Genomic DNA, 13,746 nt, shown 5'->3' with positions numbered 1-13,746 from the left:
CCTAGGCCAAAAGCTATGGCTCACTAGTTCATAACTCAGTTATTCTGTTTATTCTAAGTTCTGACACATGGCTAGTTACCTTTTCTCAGGCTCATATGATGCTCTCCATCAGCATTGGGGTGATCTCTTGCTGTGACTATTGTGTGTATGTGTGTAAGTGTGTGTGTGTCTTATTTTCAACTTAATTGTGCTTTGGTTTCTTAAATCTGAAAACCATCATCTGTAAATAATGCAGGAGAAACCTTTGCTGTTCTCCAGGAGTTCACCATGACTTTCTGATGTGTCCATTCTGAAATGTAGTCATTGTCCCATATAACTCATGTGTGCACATGTTTGTGTTAAGAGGACACTGAGGCTCCTTTGGATCTGTGCCATCCTGTTATACTTAAAAACCTCATAGCTAGGAAGCCTGGACTCTGTCTTTTGTCATCCCAGCCCCCGGAGGATGGCAAGTTTGGCAAGTTGTGCTCACTAGATGTTTGTAGTTCTAACAATCACAAATTTATTTTAACATTTTAAAAGTAGCTTAAATCTATTGCATGCCTGCTGTCTATCTTTCCAACCTGGCCCCTCTGGTTTCCTCCTTTCACTCCTGAGATGCCCCTGCCCTTGCTGTCTGCAGAGCTCTCTGTCCTCACATAGGCTTAGCTTGGAGTGCATCCAAGCATGGACCAAAGCATTTAGGCTGACCTATCCCTGTCTGGCCAATGAGGAGGTAATGACGGTAATGTTCCTGTCCAGTCTGTGGCCTTGGAGGGATGGCAGATGGCAGCCCAAGTAGAAAAATGCGCCCTTACCAGAAGGTTCACAAAGCAGGCGACAGCAATGGGTCATTTAAAATTGCATTTGGTTGACTTCAGCAGGGACCTGAACAGACCACCCTCCTTTTTGTCTAGGAAAGTAATTCTGTTGCTAAGTTTAGTCTCCCCTCCCCTTATCGCTTGGAACAGTGTATTCCTAGTGGCTCTGTGGTTTGCTTTGCCGCACACCCACAGATCACATTTAATGAAAACCACAACACCTCTGACAGCCTTGGCCTCCTTCTCTTGGGCTGAGAAGCCCCTTGTGACTTTTTGGTCCTATTTTCGGTCATGTTTCTTTGCTTGCAAAATTGGGTGTTCCTTTGAATTTGTATGTGTTCTTGAAAACAGAACAGCTGGGCATTGAGAGTGCTGATGCTCCCACTTGGCAGCTGGAGAACTCAAATGTGTGCCTCCTGTCTTGCTGCTTCCACACAAAGGTGTAGCCGGCTGGCTCCTAGGGTGCTACTTTGTTGCAAGGGTCTCTTGGCTTGAACTCAATGTGTCAGGAGAGCTTGGAAATAAATGTGTGCTACTTTGTCTATGGTCCCACCTAGGTTTTGTGTCTCCTGATGGGGTCTGGTGGGCAATCATCCAGGAAGACAACTTGTATTGTATCCTCTCCTTAGCAAGTCCCCAGTAACCAAATTTGATAGCCAGTCTGGGTTGTTTTTTTTTTTTTTTAAGTTTGAACTACCATTTAAAAATAGACTTTCTTTGAGCAGTTTTAGATTCATAGAAAACTTGAGAAGGATTAGGGGAATTTGCATCTAACCCTGACCTTGCATACATATGCATATGCCCCTCCCGAATGCAATCTCTGTTATAACCTTGAGTCTGAGAGTAAGCCCTGACAGAAACAGAAACTCAGCCATGACAATAGGACATAAGGTTGGCCTTTTGAGACTGTTGTCTATAGCTGACATCATATACCAGATGGCCAATTCAGGTCACCTTTTAACATCCCGATCAGTACTACATACTAATTCATTTTCCCCTTCACTAAATTTGGCTTCTTGACTTTTTCCAAAATATCTGAACACATCTAAGTTTCAGGTATTGAAACTATTTAAAAGAATGTCATAGGGTAAGTTCCAGGGAATGGAAGAACTGTTGATGGGCATGCAGCTGCTTAGCATGGCTTTTCTACCCGTGCAGGACTTAAAAAGGGCAGCCTGGCACCAGTTCTGAAAAATGAAGGCTTTTCTCACAGGCAGGATGCATCTCCAAAGGTCCTAGTGGGAATGGAGACAATGGATGGAAAGTGCCCTGGGAAGAAAGTGGGCAGGTGCAGAGACTGTGGAAGGATGCTGAGAGAAAGTGGCTTTGAGCTAATGCCGGGCAGTCTGCTCAGGACACATATGGGTCATTTTCTTTGCTCCAGTGTTTTGAGGCTGTCCAATAGTGTTGTGTCCTCATTTACATAGATCCTGAGTGAGACTCATTCCACAGCTTGACTCCAATCAGTGGTGACACCAGTCTGTAGCCTGTGGTTTTACCTCTGGTGGTTGGGATCTAACGAGAAAGCAAAGAATGGAGACAGTGACTCCGTGCTAAAGAAACAGGCCTTCTATTTCCTTCTGCAGGATCATAGCTACACAGGTCAGTTCCTTTTGTGTTGCTGTGAACACAGTGTCTGACAAACATGGGGGCTATGATTCGTGTTGGCTCCTGTCTTCAGATGGTTTTAGTTCATTGGGTGGGGAAAGCATTGCAGAGTAACTCAGTTCATGGCAAGTTCACATCACGACAGTCAGGGAAACAGTGTGTTGGGAAACAGGAGCCACGTATAAATTTCAGAGGTCCACCACCAGTGACTCACTACTTCTATCACAATGGCACCCCGAAATGGGAGCAAAATTTTCAAGACCTGAGCCTGCAGAGAACACTTGAGATTCAAATGCCATATGTCATATGTCACATACACGACACAAGGAAGTCTCTGGCTCTGGGAAGATCACTGACTGTTTTGATTCCCTTCACTAAACTGGAGATAGCCCCAAGCTTCTTTAAGGATCATTTGGGGGTTTGGTTATACCGGCTTGAGGCCTGAGTGGATGTTTGGTGGTTTGTCACGGTTATCACTCAGTGTTGGCTATTTCTGTCACTGTGTCTAAGGGTAGAGTGGCTCAGAAATCTGACCTGTCTATAGACATTGTCACTGAGCGATGTTGCTGACAAAACCTGTGATTCTAAGGGCTCCAGTGCAGGTCACAGATGGCGGAGACATGTCTAATGATGGCTATGATTAGTTCAGACCCGAGGAAGGCAGATCTATCCAGGTAGACTGCCTGCCTGCATGCCCTCAGCCTGGTCTGTATTAGCCCTGCCTCGTCTGAATGTACTGGGAGTGGCTTTAGCTGATTTCTTTTGGAAGTTGGAACCACCTGTGAGGGATATGTCCAGCAGTCCCTGGGTCCAGCCATGTGCTCTGAACAGCTCTAGCATCCTGGGAAATTCTTCAGAGAGAAGCTGCTCAGGGTTCTCACAGTTGTCATGCTCCCGTTGTGATGAGCTTGACTACCCTGGGCACTGTCACTTCCAGCCCCTGTGGTCCAGCCCCTGTGGTCCACCCCCTCTATTCCCGTAGCTTCTTCCATGGAGAAACAAAATCAGGTGGCCCTGTAGCTTTGGCCTGCACATTTCCATTAGGCCCCTAAGTTGGAATATCTTGTTACAGTATCAGGATCTGTGTAACCGAATGTAGGTTGACAAACCCATCTTTTTAAAAGATTTATTTATTTATTAATGTATATAAGTACACTGTAGCTGTCTTCAGGCACACCAGAAGAGGGCATCAGATACCATTACAGATGGTTGTGAGTCACCATGTGGTTGCTGGGAATTGAACTCAGGACCTCTAGAAGAGCAGTCAGTGCTCTTAACCACTGAGCCATCTCTCCAGCCCCAACAAACCCATTTTAAAGTACTGAGAGGCCACAGCCTCCTCCGTGGACTGCTGTAAGGCATGGCTACACAGCCGGGGTGGAGGGTGGGTGGGGCTGGAATATGTTCTGTTCTAGTTCTCCAAACAGAGTCCTAGAAGTGGGATTGTATCTACCCAGGGTAATCTCCCCAAAACACTAGACCAGTGAATGAAGAAACGCTATGGTCTGAACTGAAGGGGAAACATTTTAAAACAGTGTATACGTGTGTGAGCAAGAATGTGGTGCAGTGAACACATGGTCAGAGGAATCCCGTTGGGCTGCCACTCCCCGACTGAGATAGTCACTCCCTTCCTTTCACCATGTAGGTATTAGGGACTGGTTGTCAGGCTTGGTAGCAGATACCTGAGCCATCTCACTCAGCAGTCTCTCCCTGAAAGGAAGACTTGTAGGCAATTTAAGAGGGCAGTGTCAGCCTTTGCTCTAACAGTATGGGAAGGCGGGTACTTCTGCTCTGCCTCCAGCTCCCTCACCTCCCCCTAACTTTCTCGTCCCTCTTTCCTCTCCCCCTTCCCTGCTACCCTCCTTCCCTGAGTCCTCAGCCTCCCAGTATTGCTTTTCCTGTTGCTTGCTTTGACAGCCTAGAGAGAACTTGATTTTGGCTCACAATTTAAGGAGGAATATAGGCCTTTATGGCAGGCAGGCAGGCACGGTGTCGGGGGAGGGCGCTCAGTGAGCAGAGAGCAGACAGGAAGTGGGCTGGTTACAAAAGCCTTACCTGGTGACTCACTTCCTCCAGTAAAACTCCTACCTCTTGAAGGAACAACAATCGCCAAACAGCGCCACCGGCTGGTAACTGAGTGTTTAAACACATGAGCCTCCCTTCACATTTGAACCACACTGAGTCCCTTCCCCCTCCGTGGCTCCCTCTCATGGTGAGGTTTATGGTGATGAGGATCAGGTCTGTAGACCTGCTGACCAGGTAGGGATGTCTGGCTTGCTGCTGTAATCTCCGTACCTGTGCATTAAAAGAATGGAGGGCCCTTCCCTTGAGTGACTAGGCCATGAAGCGTCTGCGAAAATAACTCCCGTCAAAGGTGAGGTTAGATAAATTCAACTGGGGCGATTTAAGGTCTCCTTTCCTTGTGAAAGTAAAGGGAGTTAAAAAAAAAATCTATGGCTTTAAAAACAAATCTAAAATTCATTTGGCACCATAAACCAGTGAGCATATGAAAGAAAATTCCAAATGAGAATTATGGTATGTAGATAGCCTGACCAGATAATAAAAAATTATAGCACTAGAATCACTTTTTCATTGTGTTGGCCCGAAGCACTTAAGAGGGACAGGATAAATTAGAGGAGGAACTTGAGGTCTGAGACGTCATTACGTGAGAAGGCAGGTGTCAGGGTTCTTTATGGAGCTTAGAGCAACTGGCTTTCAATTTGACAAGAGAGTCAGCACTCCTCCTCTCTGGGTAGTGCAGAGTTAGGAGTTGAGAAGAAGTCACATTTAGGATCTAGGTGCATATAAAATTAATGACACAGCCACCGTGATCTTGGAATTATTTCTTACTTTGCATTAATATTTTTAGGCTAATAAGAGAAAAGATTAATTTCTACATTTGATCTTAGCCAAAGGGCTGAGAAGCGATAGCTGAATTTCTAAATGCTTAAAAAAATCAGTATAAAACCTTAGCAGATGATCTGTAGTTATCGTTTTAAGAGTCCCCATAGAACACTGTACAGTTAATCATATGTCATATGATTCAAAGGGTAACAAATGCCTCTCCTTTATTCTCGCCATCATTATATACATAATTGTAAATTACAATTACACTGTGTAACTGTAATTGTGTAAAGTTTCTCTGTCTGGCCATCTACAATCTCAGCACTCAGGAGGCGGAGGCAGGAGGATCGTGAGTTCAAGGACAGCCAGGGCAGTATAGAGACTTAGTCTCAAAAAAAAAAAAAAAAGTAATCTGGAGTCTGGATATGTGGGAGACACACACTAATGAATCCTGAGAGCTTTGTTTAACCCATGCAGCAGAGACTCATCCACCTTTTAATGGCCTCCATGTTTAGTTTCAAAGACAGACTTCCGTGAGGAAAGTGTCTTGGATGTATGTAGCTGAAGGTTACCCTGCTAGTTTATTGCGAGCCATTTCTCTGGCTACAAGTCAAGATTTTATATCCCTAAGTTGCACACAAAGCGCCACAGATAGTTTTCTTTCATTGAAAATAGATTTTTCTCATGCAGTATGTTCTGATTATGGCTTTCCTTCTCTCTGCTTCTCTCCCCTCTTCCCTCTTTCTGTCTCTAGTTAGAAAACAAACAGGCTTCAGGGGATGATAATAATAAAATAATATGATAACATAAAAGAAAATCAAACAAATCAGAATAGGACAAAACAAACAAGCAGAAGGGAAAAAAGGTTCAAGAGGGCACAAGAGAGAGAGAGAGAGAGACAGAGAGACAGAGAGACAGAGAGACAGAGAGACAGAGAGAGATGCAGAGACCCACTTGTTTGCACATTCAGGAATCCCATTAAACAGGAAGATATATATGTATGTATATATGTGTATATATGTATAAAAGTTCTGTAGGGTAAAAAAATAAATAAGAAAAAAGCCTCCCATCTGGCATTATGAGAGTTGGAAACTCCAAAGCTGTACGTTTGAGTTCGTTTACTGTTAAGCGTCCGCTATCCATGAGAGAAGCTCGTTTCCCAAGAGCCTCCCTGAGAGAAAACCTAAATTCTCATTTACGAGTGGTTATCATTCGGAGGTATTTTCAGGGTTAGGGATGGTCATGGGTCTACTTCTCTTTTCAGCTTTAGTACCCCATCCGATGTGGATATGGAAGGACTGTGCGCCCTGTCTCAGTCTCTGAGTTGGTCCTGATGCACTTAAAAGACCGTGATTTACTGGTGTCCTCCATCCCTCCTGGTCTTCTATTCTTTCTGCCTCCTCATCCACAGGGTTCCCTGAACCCCGAGGGGAGGGATTTGATGGGGACAATCCAATTAGGAGGGAACATTCTAATCTCTCTCACTCCCTGCATACTGTCTGGCTGCGGGTCTCTCTTTGTTCCCATCTACAGCAGGAAGAAACATCTCTGTTGACAACTGAGCAAGACACTGATCTATGAATATAGCAGAATGCTGTTAGGACATTTTGTTGCTATGTTCCTATAGTGAACAGTAGTATTTTGTTTACCCCTAGGTCCCTGGGCTATCTAGTCTCCGGTTCTTGGGCACTTGAGCAGTGTCATGTATGGGTTCTATCACCTGGAATGAGCCTGGAGTCAAGTCAGATATTGTTAACATACTCCTGTAATCTTTGTGCCAGCGTTTCCCTACTGTATTTTGCAGGAAGGACATCATTGTGGGTCAAAGGGTCTGTAGTTGGGTTGGCATTCACACTTCTTTAGTAGTATGCAAAGTACCTGCTGGTACCAAGAATGGGAGGTCTTTCCATCTTCTGATACCGTAGTCAGTTTCCTACTTCAGGGTCTTAAAGTTTTTATCATCCAAGTCTTTCACTTACTTGGTTAGAATTACCCTCAAGATATTTTATATTTTTTGAGGCTATTGGGAAGGATGCTGTTCCTGATTTCTTTCTCAATCTGTTTGTCATTTGTGTATAGGAAAACAACTAACTTTGTGAGTTAATTTTGTATCTTGCTACTTTGCTAAGAGTGTTTATTAGCTATAGGAGTTTCCTGGTGGAAGTTTTAGTGTCACTGATAATGTAATATTCTATCATCTACAAATAAATATGTACTATATATTTAATTAGAATATATATTCATTTATATACTATTATATCATCTACAAATAAATATATACTATATATTTAATTATAATATATATTCATTTATATACTATTATATCATCTATAAATAATTATATACTATATATTTGGTTAGAATATATATTTATTTACTTATATACTATTAATATTAACTTCTTCTATTCTAATTTTTATCCCCCTAATCTCATCTTCAGTAGTTTTCTTGCTGTGGCTCAGACTTACAAGTACTATATTGAATATGTATGGGGAGAGTGAACGACGCTGTTTTCTTTCTGATTTTAGTAGAATTGCTTTGAGTTTCTCTCTGTTTAAGTTGGTGTTGTCTATGGGCTTGCTGCAAACTGCTTTTCTTATGTTCAGGTATATCCTGTGTCTCCCTGACCTCTCCAGGACGTTTACCATGAAGGCAAAACAACATAAAATTCACACGTAGTATAAGACATTTGACTCTAGTATTGAATTAGGTACAATTAGATCACCCCTTAGCGCTTCTGGATTTTTAAACTAGTTTTAAAAGATAAAATAGATTCTCGATTCATACTCTCGAATCTTTGTTTCAAAGAAGAGGCATAACTTACCAGTTAGTTTCCAGCATGTCTGATAATTCTACATAGTATGTGAGCTGCATGGTGAGCCTTGTATTCTGCTCGCCTGAGCTCACATCAGTTCAGAGGAGTCTGCAGGTGATGAGCACAAGTCTGACCCCAGGAATCTCCAAGTTAGGGTAATTGGTGTGAAAAGTGTTTCTGTGCATTCAGATGGAGAAACCTGAAAATTACAGCTGTTGTAAGGTAAGAGCTCCCGGCGGCAAAGCTGCCAACTGGGAGTCAAAGGCCAGCTCAGGCATCGCTTTCAACCCAAGACCAGGCTGAAAATGTTGCCTGAAGCAGTCTCTGCCTTCTGCTTTCATCACAAATACCCGACCCCCACTGCACCCCCTGCCCTGTGACCTGCTCCTGGCCAGACAAAGGCCAGCGGTAGCTCCCCAGTTGGAAATTGCATTCTCTCTCCATTTCAGTGCAATTGTGGGGCTCACATTTCCTGTCCTGGTTCTCTGAAGATGGCCTTTGGGTTAAGAAGGGAGTTTGAAGATAATGGCTTAGTCATGGGCTGGGCTTGTGGTCTCGGAAAGGTACCATGCTCAAAGCTGGTCTGCTGAGCAAAGAAACCCAGGCTAGACTGTGTGAGCATTTCCAATTTCCACTTGTCATCAAAGGAGCTAACCAATGCTCTACATTCTGCTGGAATGGGGGCGATATGCTTCATGCACCTAAGCCAACTTGGAATAGTTCTACCCCTCCCCCACCCCACCACCCCACCACCCCACCCCCAGTTCATGTGAGCCGTGATCCTGTCATGATTTGTACTGGCTTTAGTCAACCTTGTCATGTTGGAGTGGTGCAACAGTCCCCTACTTAAGCAGCTTAGTCTAATCTTTGGGAGGATTTTTTTTTTAAAGAATGATTTATTTATTTTTATTTTATGTATATTAGTATTTTGTGTGGTATGTGTGAGAATGTCAGATCCCCTGGAATCAGAGTTGTGATCTGCCATGTGGAAGCTGGGCATTGAATACTTGCCCTCTGGAAGAGCAGCCAGTGCTCTTAACCACTGAGCAATCTCTTCAGCCCCGGAAAGTTTCTGTTTTGTTTTTGCTTTTTTTTTTTTTTTTTTTTAATTGACAGCTGATACTTGGGCCCCAGCCCTAAAGAGTCAGATGAAATTGGTCTGGAGTAAAACATGAGAAACTCAATTTGTACTATCAAGGTTGGGGACCAGGGACTTCACAGCACCCTGTGAGACACACGTGATTATCAGTAGAATCCTTCCCACTTCACAGCTGAGAAAGCCAAAGCCTGGGGTGATCAGCAGACTTGCTCAGCATGGACATGATCAGTTAGTGGCATAGCTTGCCTGTGCAGATTCATTCTGGTGAGTGTTTATCACAGAGTGGGCATTATGGGAAATTCTTTGAATATTATATTAGGGGTCAATTTCTGGGGACTGTAACACATGCTTAGTCCTGGAAACGATCCCCCTCCTTAGAGAATCTCTTCTCTGTACCCAGATTTCTGGGGCTGTACGGAGTAAGTGGGCTTTGGAGCCAGGACTGAAGGGGTGGCCTTGGCCTTGAGCCCTGGACTTTTACCAGAGACGTGTCTAGCTGGGATGGCACTGCCTCCCTCCAGCCTGGAGACCTGCTTCCTTCCTGGGGAGGCGCATTCTCTGAGAAGAAAGGAAAGAGGCAGATTCTGAGTGTCCTGCTCTTCCTAGCTGCTCTTGAAGTTGATCCAACTTTCTGCATAGTTTAGATATCACGACTTAACATGACCTGTCTTACCTCAGTTTGTATCAGCCCTTTTTGGGGAGGGTCTCGTAAATCACGTGCCCTCTATTTTGCAAATCCTCCTCTGGCTCCCCCTTTTCATTTTCTCTTTGTGTTTTGACAACTTTTCTCTTAAAACAAATGTCTCCCCAAGTTGTCATCTCTTGGTCTCTTTCTCGGTTTTTTTTTTTTTCACCCAGGACTAAATGTTCTCACTTGTAACATCGCAGCAGCCTGGCTTGTTGGATCAAGCTGTCCACCCTCGGCACCTCTCTAGGGAGCCTTTACTCTCTCCCACTGGTCTTTAGCACATTGATTTAGGGGAGTGGTGGGAGGTGGGGAGAACTCTGGAACAAGCACCAGATGGGTGGAGGCCTGCGCGTGCTTCATAGGATCTGTGACTTGTTGGCAAAGCTGCCTTGCTTTGGCTTCTAGGGTGCTCGTAGATATTTCTCTGGCTACCTGCATGGTGATGGAGTGTGTACAAGATTTCTTTTGCAACTTACGTTGAGTGGAAGTCTCCTTGCTAAGTATCCCCTTTTATCCCTATACGTTTGCTTGCTATTTATCTTACAGTTACCTTTCCTCTTCTGCAAATATCAAACCCCCTACTTTGTACAGAGTTTCTGCTGTGAAGGAACACAAAACAGCTCCTTCAAGGATCTAGAGTTCTGACATTGATGGGGGTCTTTGGGAGGCAGGCATTTTATTTAACACCTGATTTCTACCATGAAAACTTGATATATTTAATGGAATTAAAGGAGACATTGAAAAAGTATCTTCTAAGTGTTGTACAGAGAAAGAAGAAAATAGTTTCTGGCCCGCTGCTCACTACTAATCTAGGAGACGTGAACTTGCAGTAGGGTGTAATGGCGGTGCATATGGGAAATGAAGAGGTTATCTTTTGTTCTGAGAGCTGCTCAGGAGAGGTTGGACACAGCAGAAGGCACTGGAAATGATCTTGGTATGATGAGTGGAATGTGAATGGACAGAGAAAGGAACTGAAGGTGGTATCCCAAGCAGGAATAAGCTCTGTGCTAGGAAACAAAACAGACTGTTGGATTCTGGCTTGGAATGAACTAGAAGTAAAGTCTTGAGAAGGGGGTCACTGAAACATGCTTTGCAGGCCATCGGGAGCTGTCATTTAAGTCATAGTGACTGATGCCATCTGAGATGTGGGTTTGCTTGTAAAAATAGTGGGCACACTGGAGGGACTGGCCAGGATGCCCAGCCACAGAGTCCAATCAAGCCATAAGCTTGGACTCCCAAGGATACAGTAGGAGGACGAGGGAAAGGTGTGAGAACTGGACAGAGGTATGGCATGCACATAACTGAATATATGAAGAGACAAAGGAAGGAGTGGACATCTCCGGGACATCTGCCTTAAACATCTAGATGCACCTTTCACTGAAAACTAGAATGTACTATGTAGAATGTTAAGAAGGTGCCAGGGAGTTCAGTAAGCTGAGACTTGGACATGTTCTTCTTCATGTCCTAATGCTAATTTTTATTTTATGTGTGAAGGTGTTTTGCATGCATGTGGGCATGTATGCATGTCTGTGTCTCGTGTGTGTGTGTGTGTGTGTGTGTGTGTGTGTGTGAGTGTGTGTGTGAGTGTGTGTATGTGTGTGTGTGTGTGTGTGTGTGTGTGTGTGAGTGTGTATGTGTGTGTGTGTGTGTGTGTGTGTGTGTGTGTGAGTATGTGTGTGTGTGTATGTGTGTGAGTGTGTGTATGTGTGTGTGTGTGTGTGTATGTGTGTGTGTGAGTGTGTGTGTGTATGTGTGTGAGTGTGTGTGTGTGTGTGTGTGTGTGTGTGTGTGAGTGTGTGTGTGAGTGTGTGTATGTGTGTGTGTGTGTGTGTGTGTGTGTGTGTGTGAGTGTGTGTATGTGTGTGTGTGTGTGTGTGTGTGTGTGTGTGTGTGTGTGTGTGTGTGTGTAGGTATAGTACTGGAGGCCAAAGGAGGACATGAATTACCTGGAACTGGAGTTACACAGTTATAGGTCAGTCTATGGGTGCTGAGAATCAAACCCGGGTCCTCTGAAAGAGTAGTCAGTGCTTTCAACCACTGAGCCACCTCTCCAGCATCATTCTAAAATAACCTGAGATGCATGGAGGTGGCTAATATCACCATGTCGTGCAGCAAGTTAACAGAAGCCAGGAGGTCAGTGTCTGCAGCTCAGCTTTAGAACTGTGACCAATGGGGCAAAGCCTGGAAGAGAAATGGGCTAGCGACCCCAGAAATGACAGCCATACCCTAAGGTGAAGGGCTGTTAGTGGCAGATCTTGAAATTCAGATTTCTCAGACTAAGAGGTGGGCAGCAAGCTGGAGGTGAGTGCAGGGATGCACTTATAAGCGTGCATCTGGATGAATTAACTTAAGACCGTGACAGGAATCTGAGTGAAACTGGCCCAGATGCTGGCAAATGTTCAGATGCAGCCAGTTGAAAGGGATCCTCCCAAATGAGCTGGGATTGGCCACTCAAATTGTTCGGGAAGACATCTATCTCTAATGGGCAACTGCTTTAAATTTGAAATGGGACTAAATTTAAAAGGTAAATGGAGCACCGCTCTTGGTTGTTGAAGATTCATCTATGTGCATTTGTATTCAAATATCAGTGCTCCTTAAAAGTCATATAAACTGCTTCCCATTGGGAAAATACTCTTAAGCTTTAATTTAAAAAAATATTGAAAATGTTAAGTATAGCAACATGGGAGGCATTAAAAATAACTCATGCTGATATTTCTAATTAAAGTACCATGAAGTTTTTAGGCAGTTGAGTGCTCTAAAAAAATGGAGTATTTCAAATATCTCTTAAGTTTGTTCTTTGTTTTTTACATTTATTTTTGGGGGGAGGCAGAGATGTGCATGCCACAGTGTAGCATGTGGAGGTCAGAGGACAACTTTAAGGGGTCACTTCCATCCTGTGGGCTCTAGGACTCAAGTCCCCACACTTGGCAGCACGTGTCTGTACAATGAGCCATCTTTTCAGTCTGGGATATTTCAAATTTCCGAATGTAGGTGAAAATACTAAAATTTTTCTGGCCCAGAGTGTTCAAAATTTGGATTTTAAATTCCAGGAGAAAAGTAGAGATATAAATCTTAACTTGAATGCATTGGATGAGTAACTTTTGAAATAAGATTAAAAGTAACTTTTGAATCATTTCTCCTTATAAGAGGCACCCTCAAGGGTATTACAAAACTGCCCCATGGGAACTACATCTCAGTCTTTGTTAACACCTAGGGCAGCAAGATGCACTCAGTGCTTTGATGTCATTGTGGCTCTCTGGTCACCCTCACCCAGCCCATACATTCCCCATTGATCCTGTGTGCATGTGCACACATGAGCACACATCTGCATTTGCACATGAGCACACATTTGCATTTGCTTCAGTCATTTCTCCTATTGTGAAGGCCTTTGCCCTCACCTACCCCGCTCCCCGCCTCCAGCCCATCATTAGGGAGCTTCCTCAAACTCCATCCCTTGTCTGAATTCCTCAGACTCTAATGTCCATGCCTTGCAATTTAGCATGTAATTATACGCTCCCTTGTCACAGTCTCTAATTCTTCCAGAGTCCTCTTTGACAACCAGACCAGGAATTATCTCTGCCCTTACTCCCCACATCTTGGTTCCAGCCCTCTAATGGATGAGCTCAAAAGGAAAGCAAGAGCTTACCTCTCGGCCCAACTGGCTGTGTTTTGCATTCTTTCTTCAACCAACTTCAGGGACAGGAAGTCACAAGAGTGTACCTTAAGGATTCTCTGTGTCTGGTGGCTCCCACAGCACAGCACTGAGCCTGGGCTTTGGAACACCTTGGCATTCACATCTTGACTTCATAATGTCTTAGCTGTGATCCTGGTTAATTGATTTCATCTGTCCCAGCTCAGATTTTTTTCAGGCCTTCCCCCAGAGCCTGGCAGT

General features: G+C 44.1%; 1 protein-coding gene and 1 non-coding gene across 2 annotated transcripts in view; both read left to right on the top strand.

Moving 5' to 3' along the window:
• The window catches only part of Ccbe1 (collagen and calcium binding EGF domains 1), a 234,984-nt gene that overhangs the window by 64,178 nt on the left and 157,060 nt on the right, over positions 1–13,746 (top strand). The gene's annotated exons all lie outside the window — the stretch shown is intronic.
• Mir694 (microRNA 694) lies at positions 8,328–8,397 on the top strand. Its single transcript, NR_030467.1, has one exon. It is a non-coding gene; the product is annotated as a microRNA 694 (primary transcript).

The sequence above is a fragment of the Mus musculus genome, chromosome 18 (genome assembly GCF_000001635.26).
Source record: "Mus musculus strain C57BL/6J chromosome 18, GRCm38.p6 C57BL/6J".
In the NCBI taxonomy this organism is placed as follows: domain Eukaryota; kingdom Metazoa; phylum Chordata; class Mammalia; order Rodentia; family Muridae; genus Mus; species Mus musculus.
Note: the sequence above shows the minus strand (reverse complement) of the source record. Positions and strands in the feature narration are given on the sequence as shown.